This window comes from Ischnura elegans, chromosome 8 (genome assembly GCF_921293095.1).
Source record: "Ischnura elegans chromosome 8, ioIscEleg1.1, whole genome shotgun sequence".
Lineage (NCBI taxonomy): Eukaryota > Metazoa > Arthropoda > Insecta > Odonata > Coenagrionidae > Ischnura > Ischnura elegans.
The window spans coordinates 104,572,030-104,585,157 of NC_060253.1; the positions used below are offsets into that span (position 1 = coordinate 104,572,030).

The window sequence follows — 13,128 nt, forward strand, 5'->3', positions numbered from 1 at the left end:
TATTACGCCACCTATCACCGCTGGCCAATACATATATGGCTTTAGTTTGGTTACCCAATCAGCAATTAAGGGGGTGAAAAATCAAAGATTCTCACCTTTGACCTGAAGAGAAAAGCAGGATAACTTTCAAAACTGTGGTTACTTATGAACAAGAACCGTGGCTGAATAATCCTGAAACCATGCATTCATCATCTATTGCCTTACTCTTGTTCAACTGGTTTGTGAGTGTATTGAGGCACCTTGGTGCTGAGGTGTTCGCCTGCTCCCGGTGTTCTTTTACATTCAAATGCTGCTGCTTCACAGCCAAAATTCAATGAGTTATTTCACAAAGATAGAGATGATATCAGTGACACTGACCCGATCCCACTGGAATATGTGCTGCTTTGCCCTTTATCACTCTGAAAAGTATGAAAATATAATACACCAACCGGTTTTGACTTGGTGTAAGATAATGTATTCCTTTGCGCATAGCAATATCTCTGTCACTGGTATTAGCAATACTCTAATGCTATAACCATAGGCGGATCCAGGGGGGGGGGTACGTGCCCCCCCCAGACCCTAAAAAATATGGAAGATTTTTAATACGGTCCCATTATCATTGCGTTCGTTTTGTATTACGAGGTATCCTTGTGCCCCACCCAGAACAAAATCCTGGATACGGCCTTGCTTGTGCCCCTCCCAGAAAAAAATCCTGGATCCGCCCCTGGCTATAACTATATTAGCAAGACCCCCATTAACACCGACTAGATTCAAGCCATATTTTCGGTTCTCCTGAATATTATGTGAACATTTTTTTGTGCAATCTTCACACTGAATTTTCATCTTAATATGGTAATATGAGATTATATTATCAGCATTTTTAAAACAAAAAAACTTATGGCCCAGATAGAATGATGTTCGGTTGGGTTCCTCAAGAGGTGTATTCCATTTGGTAGGGTCCAGAAAAAAACTTGAGCTAAGCTAGATAGTTTAGTCGGACATTGTGAGCTGGTCAGTTGTGAGATATGAAAGAGTTCTGGGTAACTGAGTCTTCAGAGTAGTGGTGGAAAAAACCTCAGGATGCAAAAAAGGTAAACAATCTGGGATATGGTTTCCCAAAGAAAAAGTGTGTATGCACTAAACATAATGTCCAACTGATAAATGAATGAAAAGAGTCAGAGAAGGCCAATAGTAAAAAGGCGAATGAGTACAAAGAAGATGTATGGATTTTGAAACAAAAGAGAAAGACAGATTGCAGGTCTCATGAAATAACATACTCAATGGAACTTTATTTCTTGTTTATTTTCCCCATTGTCACTCTTGGACCCTATACAATTTTATTTCATCTAATGATAATGTTAATGATAGTGATCATAATAATAATAATGTTAAACATACAACAAATTTACTTGGGGTAGTCACACAACCACTGGAAAGATTTTTCTAAACAGAATAATTTTGAACACAGGATATTGGAGACCACGGCAGTTGATGTGGCCATAGTAACACTTCTCACATGACTAGCATCACATATCAACTTCAGCATCTGCAGTTAAAAGAAACTAAACTCACATGGGCACATACTATGTATGAAGATCATCGGCGAGCAAACAAAAGTATTCCCCAAATCAAAATAATTGCTCTCTACATTCATGCATTATTTCAATGTTTCTTCCCTTCAGTTACTTGAAATCCATCCCCCTGCCCAATCTCATCATCACCATTATAAATACCTACTTGGCTTCGATAAAAAAGAAAGTTTGTCTAGGCATTTGTGAAATCATATTAATCAAAATGCAACAGAGCTTGTAAAGATGCCTGTTTTGTATAGAGCAAATATCTGTTTAAAATATCTTAATCACCAATCACAAAAATATTTGTTACACTCACTCCTCTCAAGTAAACAAATTCTAGATCATGGGAAATGCCCAAGGCCACTACAATTTAAAGTTAAAAAAATGTCATTAAAACCTGTACAAATTTGTTGATTGACTACTTTACACACTTTATGTAAAATTTTGTAATTCATGCAAGATATCTGGAGCATAGTACGAAAGGTTCAACAGTATGTAGATAGTACCTATCAGGCGAAGTATGTCACATAAAAACATTTAAGAAGGGGTAGGGGGAGAACTGAAATCAGTAAACACATACTCCATTGATAGAAGTATCAGAGGGGAATTTGAAAGTAACCATCTCTACCAACTCCCTTAGACACCACTGCTGAAAAGTTACAGACACAGCCACACTCGTACCGACAAAGACACAATCATACACTGGTCAGTAAACAATGTCCATCGTCTGTCAACAAACTTAAAATCCCTCTTAATACTAAAGGTCTTACAATAATAATTATCATAGTAATAAAATAATTATACATAATAGCTTAGGAAACAAAGTATTACTAAACTCCCTTACCATAGTTACAATTTCTTCATCAAACTTGCAGTCCAATATTTTCATCAAAATCTACATTTCCATTCACATTTTTAATACATCTTTGTATCAACATTGTATAATTTCATATTCAACACAATCTCAGAGAATACAATTGAGTGGGGCACATGGTTTCAATTGATATGTTTATAAGTGGTGTTTCAATTGCATAATTGGCATTTTGATTGTCCTTCTCGACAATCTTCTCCTCTCTCCCCTCAAACCCTACCACCTTTCTCGCTCACACAATAAAACTTAAAAAAGAGCAGTACTTGAGGAGGGAAAAGGCGCTTTTTTTGAGTTGTGGCAAGTTCTGCACTTCACACCCCCTCTCTCCTGTCAGCCTCACCATGGATTGTAAATATATACATTTATTATATAGGTATCACATGATTCCTGCAGCTAGCAAAATTGGCTCAAGAGCAATAAAATTCACAACTGTCTTTTTTTTTTATTAAATGGCAAGGGAATATAAAAACATACACAAAGACGTGGCATCTGTGAGGGTAATCATTTTGGTCTGGCTCTTTGGCAAAAAGTTGAAAGCTTATTCAATAATGTACATAAGACTTAACCCTCACAGAAAACCTAAATCATAAAATAAATTAAAAAGGTTGAGCTAAAGGTTTTCATCTTACACTCATAGAAATGAAATAGCTAAAGGCAAGATTTATGGAGGAATTATAATAATAAGACAATGCGTAAGCTGCATCAAATGCTAGCTTACAATGAAAAATGAGCATTAGGGTAGAGCAAAGAAGCCCAAAATTCTAGATTAAAATCGATTTAATAAATAAATAAAGGAGAAAAGTACACCCTAAGCTAGACTTGAGATATGACAAACTCATCAAATCATAGCACATTACAAATGATCATGGATGCAGGTTTGTAAGCTTTTCAAATGCATTTCAAATCACCCAACACCTAGTTAGTCAGTGCTTGACTCCTATTGACAGTCAGTCATAACAATTGCTTCCAAAGTTAACAGTAAAACAATTTTGTGAACTATCAAATACCAAAACTTCCATTTAGTAAATAAATTTATGTAAAAGGCTTACTCCTTATCTTTTTGTAGACATATTTATTTGTATTATTATTATTAATGTAATCAGTTCCACTTGCATACGACATGCACGCACACAGAAGCGATACTAAGGCAACAGATTTTTCCCCAAGTCGAAAACACAGCACGGTCTCAAATCTTAAACATTACACAACAGACTTTTATGTGTCTTTTGGTTTGCAACATTGTCATTTTTTTAAACATTGGATTGTTTCCCTGCCATTTTTTTTTCATCTTCAGGAGCAGGATCTATCTATCTCTCTGACCTTTTTTGATACACATGTTTTTGACACCCTGTGATATGCAACACTTCAGATACATTTATATGCATATGTTTATATAGGCTAATTCGTCACATAAATTTGTCATGTCCCTAAAAGAGCATTCATTTTTCCTTTAACACCTTTTTTTTAAAAAAAGGTTTTCATCTGATGACAGCGAGGAACTACTCTATATTCGAAGAAATCATTATGTTTGACTAAAATTTTTGCTAATAAAATTTCACCCTTGAGCCCTTCTGCAAATCTACTCTTTAAGACAAAGACAAGTAGCTCCAAAATCAAAATGATTATAAAGTACAAGGTTCGGATTGCATGTTAACAATTTTATATATATGTATATATATATATTTATATTTAAAAGCTGATATGTATTCATTTTCACACGTGTATTACGTAAAGAGAAAGAGATGGAGAAGGATTCCACTCACTTTCAAATATGGATATGAGATATTCTTTCACAAGCATTGAGCTGCACTTTTTTTAAATGTTGTCTTTCACCAGAGACCAACAATGGACGGATTATGTCAAAAAACAACAATCTATTTGCAATCACTTTCCAAAGCTCAAGTTTTTCTCTGTTATCAGATGTTTGTTACCAAATGGAGAAAATTTGATCCACAATTGTATTGAGAAACTTGCCTCACTGTTATTCTAAAATTTATATCCAATACAAATACAATTTTATTGGACATCATTACATACGAGCAGTTTTGGAAATAATGCAAATAGATTCTGCAGACTCCTTCAGTATAAAATTGGTGGCAGGGTAAGGCTGGCTTCCATGGGGGACATTAAAAGGTCACATCATTTCATTTTCCTAACGCAAGACAAAAGGTTTTAATCAGCAAGAGTTTTAGAGGGCTCACTGAATAACTTTCTAAAGTAATTACCCTCAAAATGGAGTCAAGCTTATTAAAAATTTTAGTGACCAGAGATGAAAAACAAATTGTTCTGGTACATTCGCAGAGAGGCATATTTGTTGACACCCCTTTTGCTGCGAGAGAAGTAATCAAGTATAGCTTTCATAAACCAATAACATTAAAGTGTTCATGCCTTTCAAATGGAAGGCTTAACTATAATGGCTAATATTTTTCAATAAATACATAACAAAGAATAAATGAGTTTTCCCACAAAAAATAGAATCAATTACTTTGGTAAGAGTTTTTATCAATTGGTAAAGAGATGATCAATCAAAAGGTGTTTATGTACCACCTCTGAGTTTTGTCAATTCTTTTGCATCTAATTTGAAGTTCTATAGCCAAACCCTCTCCTAACTCCTAACATTACAAAAATAACAATTTGATGAAATAAACACTAGTTAACATTCCTTCAACACGTAAGTTCTCATCACTTGGTCAGATGCCAAAACACCTTCATTCCCAAAGAGGAACCAAAGAACAAGCCGAAGTAGAAGATAGTGTTAAACCCTAACGTCCCTCCATGAGTCGCGAACCCAATCACCAAAAAGAATCTTCACAAGTTTCTTTTAACAAATTTTTCCAGCATCTTCTTTTGTCATTAATATCACATCAAACTTTACACAAAAAGCAACTAGTAGGACAAAACTATTAATTTTCCCAAGTACATATTAACTCCTGGACTCATTGATTCTAGATTACATTATGATTACTATAATAGTATTTTTGCAACACACTACAGGATTCACTTACATTTTTGAAAGCAATTTTCCTCTTACAAGCCCTTCCCTTCATCTTTTTTTTTCTAACAATAAATAAAGCCCTGATGCTTTGGGACTGCCTCCTCCAGAGAAAGATTAGCAGCTCATTTGGCTCCGCTTGAACAAAAAGAGAAAAAAAAAGATCGGTGCCAAGCCCATGTTTCTATTCAGGCCACTATCATTCTGGCTAATGACTCCTCAATAGGTTGCTAATGACAACGAATCTTCCTTTGAGGCTCTAAAGTCTAGGCACAGGAAAAATAATGTTTTGACAACGCTACACGTCTTCTTCCAGTCAGAAAGAAACCCCTTGGTTCATCTCAAGTCCTGCCCTACCACCTATCAATGGGCAGTTGCACACACAACCACACTCAGTCACTCATTCACTGATGCAAACACAAGTACACCCACAAATGAAAACGCCTGACAACATCTATATACAACAACACATCAGACAGTCTGTTTGAATGCAGACTTACTATAGAGTTCCTGATTACCTGTTGTATATCTCTCTTCCAACTTTTAATCTTGAAATAGTATTCATTAATCACATTAGAGAACAGCAGCAGCATCATACAAGTGGTAAAATTTGAAGGATGGATGGCTGATACTTTGTCTGACAGTACTTATTTTTTGATATGGTTCAAAGTGATATGTTCCTCGGCTTTAGTGGCACAGGCAAAGTAGCAAGCTTTGGGTTGGAGAGGCATCCTGTGCTAGCAACAACAAAGGATTTGCCTGTGACCCCCGCATGTGCACGCAACATCCCCTGACGCAACGCATCTCTGTGCGCCTGTTCTGTGCTCGCCATTAGTGCCTGGCCGTGCCGAAGCCCAGTGCGGGCTGGGCTACCCTCACTCCCTCTTCTGATAAAAACCCGTATTGTAGGCGCTTGTTAGTTAGGTTAAAACATTTTAAAAACGGTTATTAATATTGAAAAAAATTCCTTTGTATCTTAGTCTTCAAAATATACCATCAATGACATTCTTAATTTTTTCATCTATTGATATATAAACTCCATCAAATATTTTTTCTTTTAAGTTCGCCATCAGGCATATGCAAAAAAATGAGGCTAAAGAAGAGATGTTTCAGATTTTGTAGAGAGCCAAGATAAAATATAAGACTCCTGTCTCTTCATTGCAGTGAGTTCCTTAACACTCCATTTTAGCTATTTAAAGTCGTGTATTGAGTGTCTTCAAACACATGTTATTGCTATGATTGAAAAAATTAAAGCATATGCATTATAAACATAGTATACCATTTAGTTTAGGTATTTGAAGAGTCTGCCTATCAACAAAAGGCTTCAGCAATGGAATATATGTATATATATATTAAGCTCTCATTTTAACTAAATACTTTTGCTGGATTTTTTTATCAAACAAGTTCACCCTATTTTTCCAAAATCATTCATGTGTCCATGACATATCAACCACGAGGTTGACTTCCAAGTCAAAAATCGCTGTCTATATTTAAATATATGTTTACATATGTCATTTAATATTTACTCACTATTCACCTTATTGAGTCTCAAACATGAACAAATCAACAGGCTAATGATGCTGCCTCTAATTATTAAATGTTTATCTACCAAAGTTTTAACTTACTTTCTCTAAGTCTTTCATCATGAAAAGGTATTTTATTATCAAAGTAGAGAACATAAAAAGAGCTCAAGTTTTTTTTTATAGGGCACCTTTGGTAAAGAGAAATCCTTCACATAACCCTTCTGCCCCAATACCCAAAACCTCATCTCACCCCATAACTCATGGTATCATCTTTTATAGATGTAAACACATTAGACCCTCACTCTATGCTGTACATGCCAATCTCAATGTTCACCCAGGGAATGGCATTTATGGTCTCAAAACCTCATTGGCTTCACTTTTTCTGAGTTCAATCCAATTTTCAGACTCATTTTTGAGGCAACGGTTGCCACAATATGTGAGAGGGTCGAAAAGCAAACCTTAATGCAACGAATTCATGGAGAACAGTCAAATTAGTTCTTATTGATTGTCTTTCAGACACTCCAAAATGCAAAAGCATTCCCCAATTTGAGGGATGTTTGGATCTTTCCATGAGGGATTCAAATGAGGTATTGATCAAACTTTGATCTTATTGCTGTTGAGACGATTTGCCACCTTGACGACTCACCTATAAATTTGGTTAGAAAATTTCAAGAGGAGTCTTTCTTGCATGCATGGAGTAGTAAATTGACAATAGGATGAAATGCCTTGATTCGTCTCGGGCGCCACCGTGTGGTGGGAGCTGGGTGCACGCTTGCCCCTTCCGACTTCAGACATGCACCGGATTGGTGCCATTTCAGCCCCCACGGCACCGTTTTCACGAGTCTTCTCAGCATTGTTCTCTCACTGATGCGTGTGTGCCCCCTCAGAGCATGTTGCTTGGAGATGTCTTATTCACTTTGCTTGTGGCCACACTCCTCCTGCTAAAAGCACTTGGGGCATGCTCCAGACAATAAATTCACTGGAGGTTAAAATATGCAACCAAGGACTTCTCCAATTGTTTCTTGAAATCCAACATCATGGCATAGGAACCTCATTACACCAACCATGTGTTTAAACCTTGTTGGGGCTTATATCAACATAGGATTTGGGACAAGAAGTCTTTGATAAATCTAATTACCCAATCCTCCTTTCCAAAGTTCTTGAGTTTTATAAATGATCCCAAGATTGTCCCGTTTCTGGCAGGATTTGCCGAAACAATCTGAAATAAAAGTAGAAAAATAAATACCATTAATGAAAACTACTAAATGTATAGTAAAAATACAGGAGGATATAATCATTGAACTACATTCATGGTACAGTATTTCAAATACAAGTATTTTAAAATACAAATAAATTCATACAGAAGGAAAGGAAGGAATAGCAACATATAACGGAAAAAGGACGAGGACAACAGTGCTGTGGTAGATGGGAAAAGCCAGAAAATCAGGGGGTAAAAATGCTACCTGACTGGAACACGAACCCAGAACCTCCAGGTTGCCAGCCGGATGCTCTATCAATAGGGAGGATTCCTATTTTTTTTTATTGCCTAAATCGAAAGATTACTCCTGGAGTTCATATTTCACACTTGTAGATTTTTAAATGACGACATCTATTTTCCACGATTAAATGAGAGAATAGCTGCTACTAAAGAATAAAGGTCTTTAGGATGAACACGGATCTTATCATATCCCCAATTTATTTCCATGTCCAACGGAAAAGAAAAAAAATAAGAGAGATAATTTGCCTATCGGGTAAGAATGGGTATTTGTTTTTCCCCCAAACCCAAAAGGGCTTAAAAACTTGGTGATACTTACAATTTGTTAGCCATTTTACTTTTCTTTTTTTTTCTCTCTATTTATTGTTGACGACTGGTGTCCTAATTTGGTGGCAGCAGAATCACGTTTATACGCCTATTGGGTGGTCTCGCGTGGTAGAATGTAGATATAGATGAATTCGGGAATAGGGTGGTTTCCTTTTTTTTTTAATTGCCTGAATCGAAAGATTATAACTCCTGGAGTACGCATTTCACGCTTTTAGATTTTTAAATGACGATATCGACGATTATTTAATGATGATATAAATGACTATACTTCACGATTAAATGAAAAGTGAAAATTTTCTAGCTCACAAAAACCCGAAGGCTAAGTATGAATGCTGGGAAAAGCCCGTGTGACGTCATTATGGTTCTGTTTGCTGCCATGTGAGGCCACCATGGTGCTGGGCGATGAGCGCCGCCACGATGAAGGCTGCTAGCAGGTAGTGCTTGGCTTAAATAAGGATCATTAATACCTTATCAAACAAAGGAAACTTTCCGACCATAGGCAATTTTAATAGGTGATTATTAAGACATGTTTCCGTGAGCTTTGTGCGCCATGAATGGATTGGTGATCTCAGATGATGTAAAACTCCTGACTACTCGTATAGCATCAAGGTCCCTGTGACGTCATGTGGAGTAGCATCACATTGCCGCCAAACTGGCCTTTTTCAAATGAGGCTAAAATTGACCATTAACATTCATCTAAACTGGGATTTCTAAAACCAAATAATTTGTATATTATGAATACACTAATGGTCGCTAACAAATCACAATCAATGCCTTTCGTTTTCTTTGATGAAGGAAACTACCCTATTGCACAATCAGGACGCTTAGATCTACCATGATTTCAGCAGAGGTTTATACATATTAGAAAAACGCTTGCAATTAGTATTTGGTATTTTCCTATTCTAAAATAAAAAAATACATTTGTAAAATACTTTTGAAGTAGCTCTGATAACACTTCTGTGACATTATGCTTCAAGGATTACTTCCATTATTATAGAATTTTTTCTTCATATTTGCACCATCCATAAAGTGCCAAGGCAAGTTATATTTTTTTTAAGATCTCTTGGTTTCCATATACATTTGTTTTGTATTTCAAAAGTTATTTTAAATAACATTTTGTAGTTTGTTTTTACAAATACCCAAGTCAAAGGTATTTTGTATTTTGCATTTTAAATACATTTGGATCAGTACCTGGATTTGGTATTTTGCAGTTTAACTACGTTTGCACATGTATTTTGCCCAGTTCTGACAACATTGAGTAAAGAATTTTTATAAAATGCATGCACAGTAGTAAAATACTCAACATAAAATAGAAAAAAATAACTCAAGACTTATTTTAAAATGAAACTTCTATCATTCCTGCAACTTGAATTTCCTTACACACATTACAACCTAGAAGTGGAGCAATTTAACTACATGGGCAAAACATGAATGGATAACTATTAGCAGTAATGATATCATGATGAGAATTGCATTTGCAATGTTGATGATAGTGAATTGGAAAGAGTTTATGAGAGAAAAATTCTGTGTAATTGTAAAAGCTCAAGAATAGAATAAATGAAGGGTAGAAAAGACTGGAGATTTTCGAGGTGTTGGTGGTGGAGGGGAGTGATAAAGGCAAGATGGATGACAAGAAGGAGGAAAGCACTAGGTGTGATGATGGGGATGAGAAACTTCTGGATGAGATAAGGAGGGGACTGAAGTTGTGAATGGAGCAAGTGAATGGAAGTTGTGAACCTGGCAAAAAGAAAGGTGAACGAGTAAGGTAGCAGGATTCAGGAATAGCATGAATATTGATGTGGCCGTGAGATGGTTTCAGCTCCACCTCACTAAAGCACCTGTTTGCCAGTCCACATCACTCTTCTGTAAGAACTCGCAGAATAAATGTCTCAATAGCATATGGATTTTAATTGATTACAGTTGAACCCAGGCAAACAACGACAATGAAGATCATTATACAGGTGGTATTTGTGTGTGGTGCACCATACACACCATCCTATATTTCACACTGTCATTGCATGCATCAGTCTTAACACCACAGATCATTCTTCTTCATTAGCTGGAATGTGGTATGCTTTCATCCAAATGACACCAAAAACCTCAGGAGTTTCTTGGAAACCACCATCATAGTTGCTTCAAAAGGGGATTATGTTTATACTATTCAATCTCCAATATTTTTTTCCAAACCTCATTGTTTTCTGCTATGATTTTGTAAGTCAGACATTTTGGCTGTGATAAAACATATCAATGGCTAAGTTCTAAAACACGTGTCTAAAAATAAGCAACTTTTAAGGAGAGCAAAAAAACTAATGATTTCTTTTACTTGCACACTAAAATTAAAAACCAAAAGTTCATAAACATGAAAAAGAAGCATTCATTTGCAAATAAAGAGTTATTCTTTGCTTGTACTTTATTTTTTAAATGCTATTACACTTTGTTTAAGATACCCGTCTCAAACCAGGTGAATTTCAGATACGTGTAGTTAGAACTTGGCCATTGATATATGTATTCCTGTATTTTACTTCCATCTGCTGGAAAAATTTTCTTGCCGCATTCTCTCCACTTTCACGGGCGGCTTTACTTGCACAGCATGTCCTGAACACCCCAGTTGTCTTTGAGCTGTACAATCCTGGGCATGAGTTTAATTAGAGGTGAATATTATCCTACCAATGAATAATTTGTGAAATTGTTGATAATGAGGATCACATGCATTCCGTTGTGGTGTAAGGAACAACCCCACGATTAACACCAGCTTATAAGCCAAATAATAGCCGGAGGATGGAAAATTGAGACCAGAAAGAGTGACTGGTCAGGGTGATGAGAAAAATGCACCCAACCATCATTATCAGATGACCCATAATAATGAATTTTTCATTTCTTTTAAATTTCTGAAGAAAAATCTTCTCAGTCCCCATTAAAGCTCCAAAAACCAATAAGTAAACACCTTCGCTCACAAAGAGATGAAACCCAAATGTTGGTTTGGATAGGCGAAGGTACAGTCGCAACCTCAGCATGGATGGTCGAAATCAAATTATGGGGATTTACCCAACACTTAAAGATCTGGCAAAAAACACCACGGCTACACCAAGTTACACTCCGTATTGGAGAAACTTGTCCTAGACTTGGGAGAAGACTTCTCCTTACAACTGAAGTCAACTTCGAATGGTTGTAGGCCTGCTTACTGGACTACACCGTCACATAATGAGACATCTGCTCCTACTGGGAGCGGCAGACTCGGACAAGTGTAGACGGTGCAAAATGGGAGAGGAAATGACAACCTATTTAATATGCAAATTCCCTGCAATCATGAGGACTCGATAGAGACACTTGGCCTCACCTTCCATGGAGCCCAAGAGATCAGATTGGAGATCTCTTGGCCTTCACTGAAGACACAGGCCTTTATGGATGGTCCATCATTGGTAGTTGGCATAATGGACCCTTTGGTCTCAGTGCTGGGGGAGCCTAGCTCCCCCCTCCCTTGCTTTTTCAATCTAATCTAATCTAGGTGAAGGTAGTGCTCACCCCAAATTAAGCTACAGACTTGTGAATTTCACACATTCAGGGTGGGGTGAGCAATTCTTTACCCTGACCCACCTAGCACTTCTGAAGATTTTTTTCAGGTGCGTGCAAAGGGATCAGCCAGGATATGAGCCGCTCAAGCGCTCATCCCACACACTCCCTCATAAACTCCCCCACATGTTTGTTGCCTCTGGACACTCACCTCATCCGCACTGGGAGGAGGGCCTTCCCCCACCACCGATGCCCGCAGCAGCCTTGGGCCCGGCCTCAGGGCCGCCGGGGGCGGAGGTGAGGTGGCTGTGGGGAGGAGGGTCAGCGGCCAATGGAATGTGTTCGCCAGGGGCGCGGTCGCTGTCGGCGGCGGGCGGCCCCAATTGATGTCCACCGCTGCCCCTCGCCGTTGGGGGCCGCTTACAGGGTGGGCAGCCCCACGGCGCCGCCCCCGCCGCCCAGCCCCCCGCCCTCCCCCCACCACGCTCCGTCTCCGCCCCCGGGCGATATGCAGCTCCCGTCTGGAATGAGCCCCAGCCGGCAGAATCCGAGGAAGCTGCGGATGCAGAAAGAGAGAGTCATTGAGACGGTGTTGGAGCAATGATCGCAGACTTCAGACCGGCGATATGGGGGAAAAAGTAACAGTGGGAGCACTTGGTCGATTGGTCAATGGAGACGTTCATTGAAAAAATTAGCGCGGATATTACCAGCGCTTAATTAGCGCTAAGGTAAACGTGGTGTTCGGTCGTATTTGAGTGACAGGAAATTAGCGAGAGATTTCAGGAACGCGCAGAGTCGCATTCATTTGTTTTAGTTTGAATCGAATGAAATTGAGAAAAATTGAATCTTCGATATTT

The 13,128-nt window shown here is 37.9% G+C and overlaps 1 protein-coding gene and 1 long non-coding RNA gene across 2 annotated transcripts in view; both read right to left on the bottom strand.

Annotated features, from left to right (window-relative positions):
- Positions 1-1,260: 1,260 nt before the first annotated feature.
- On the bottom strand, positions 1,261-12,722 carry LOC124163191. Its single transcript, XR_006865726.1, has 2 exons — positions 12,483-12,722; positions 1,261-8,158 (listed from the first exon to the last, which is right to left on the bottom strand). It is a non-coding gene; the product is annotated as an uncharacterized LOC124163191 (long non-coding RNA).
- A 23-nt stretch (positions 12,723-12,745) lies between these two features.
- LOC124163192 (protein couch potato-like) overlaps positions 12,746-13,128 on the bottom strand; it is a 267,554-nt gene continuing 267,171 nt past the window's right edge. Inside the window, exon 9 of the mRNA XM_046539928.1 lies at positions 12,746-12,827. The gene's annotated coding sequence lies outside the window, so the exon portion shown is untranslated. The remainder of the gene's footprint in view (positions 12,828-13,128) is intronic.